Below are 2,273 nucleotides of genomic sequence, written 5' to 3'. Positions count from 1 at the left end.
GAAGTGCTTTGGGAAATATTGTTACTTGCAAATAAGAGTACATAGGAATTTTATTTAACAATTTGAGGAAATCCCCAAGCCTGTTGCAGAAAATGCTCCAAGTAGAATGTCTCCGTGGTCCAAGAGCCCTATCATATTGTTTTCCAATGGTGACGTGTTCTAGGATTGTGGACAGTGGTATTTACAGGCATCTGTGGGAGTGTTTCCTTCATAGCATTTTCTTTTTAAACACAGAAGGAAAGGTATTAGATTGCACACAGACCTTCCTTTGTTTTCCCTGAAGTTCTCTTAGCAAATTGGGTAGAAGGAATTAGAACAGAGACAGGAAAATTTGAAAATTCAGCTGTGAGGATTCTGCAGTATCATCAGTAATGTACACACACACACACACACACACACACACACACACACACACACAGAGAGAGAGAGAGAGAGAGAGAGAGAGAGAGACAGACAGACAGACAGACAGACAGACAGACAGACATGCAGAAACAGCCAGAGTAGTTGTTTACAGGATAGACTGCTAAGAATGGTTTAGAAAATGGGGATTGTGGTGATCATTGGTGTTTGGAATCATGGAAGATTTCACTTCGATAAGAATAGCTGGCTTGTAGTCTGCATCATTGCTTTTAAGTTTTCTAAAGAGAATGTACCTCCTATTCCTATATCTTGAGATGACTACTTCCATCTTTGGTACAGCATTATAGAACAGACTGCATGCCTTCACTCCTATATTGGACTTAATCAAAACTACAAGGCTGAAGGAAAGCCAAGGGGAAGAAAGATAATGCTCATGGAATGGAATAAAAGCAAGCAAACAAATTAGATGCAGACGCAGAGAACTGTGATGCAGGCTCTTTGATATTCAAATGAAATTGGCTTGAACTTCAACCCACGTGTGTTGAAAGCCTGCATCCTGGTCTCCCTGGAGTTTCTGTGACACAGGTGATGGTGGAGAGATTACTACTTTTGTCCCTGTTGCTTCTGTCTCTAAGAGGCATCCTAGGAATTAGTTTCATAGATTATCTATCTCCACCTCACAGTTTATAAACACTAGGCATTTATGTGTATGTGGAGGATGAAGGAAAATAGCAAAGAGGCAGCATTTATAGAATAGTTAGGGTAATAAGAACTTTGAACTAGTTCATGTACAGGCTGAGCACATTGGACAACTCCAGAGGACATTGTTCATGTTGTAGTCTATATGAAAGATATCCTTTAGATGCAGTGGGTTTCTCCATACCTCTATGCCTCATAGTTTGCTCTTCACCTTACCAAAATGTACCCCATTACCCTTCATAGGGACCTACTGTTCTGATACTGCTGGCTGTGGGAAGGTGGGGAGGTGGGAACTTTGCTGTTCCTGCCAGCACTTGTAACCCAGTGCCTTTCTACCCTCCTTCACCACCTTGTTTCTACACTGGGTCTAGTCTAATGGTTCTTAGCTGGATTTAATTCTGCCTCATGTTTAGAGATGGTTTTAGTTGCCATAATGGAGGAATACTACTGGCATATAGTAGATAGAGGGTGGGGATTTGTTAAACATCCTATAATGTATAATAGCTCTCTGGGGGGGAAGTGATCTGGCCTCAAAATATCAGCAGATTGAGAAGTCCTATTCAGAGGAGCTCATTGAGTGTCTCTCCATTTTCCTCTATTATCTATAACAAATTACCCCCATACATACCACTGTCATGGAGACTTCCTCAAATAGCCAGGGCTATATTGAAAGGCTATGTTAAATTAGCTCATTAATTCAAATGTAAACGAGTGAAATGAATTGGATAAAATGACCAGCAGCACTGGTCCATCTGTTTTGGTGATAGGAAACAAGAGGAAGTGGTAGGGACGGTGGTTGTGCAGCTGTCTGCCCTGTCTGTAAGGACAGTACCAGTGTTATATATTGCCACACAGGTTTCCATGTCTCTACATTTCTGGTTCCCGAAGAGACTCAATATCTTCCTTCATCCCCTAGCAAGTCCTTTTATATTGTTTACATTCTTGATGACTTATAACTTACATGCAGAAATTTTAAGTGTTCAGCCCAATGAATCAGGGTAACCTTGAAGATTGACTGCTGGGAGACTTAGATTATCTGACTTGAATATTTACTGTAAACCACACCAAGAAAGGTACTGGCACACACACACACATGGAAATGATGAGCAGGTTAATGGCAAAAATACAGACCTCCACATAGTACAGTTCCTTGATTTATAATTTTAAAAGCCATCATCATTCAGTGATGGAAAAGATTATCTTTTCAATAAATG

Source organism: Mastomys coucha, chromosome X, assembly GCF_008632895.1.
Source record: "Mastomys coucha isolate ucsf_1 chromosome X, UCSF_Mcou_1, whole genome shotgun sequence".
Taxonomy (NCBI): Eukaryota; Metazoa; Chordata; class Mammalia; order Rodentia; family Muridae; genus Mastomys; species Mastomys coucha.
Note: the sequence above shows the minus strand (reverse complement) of the source record.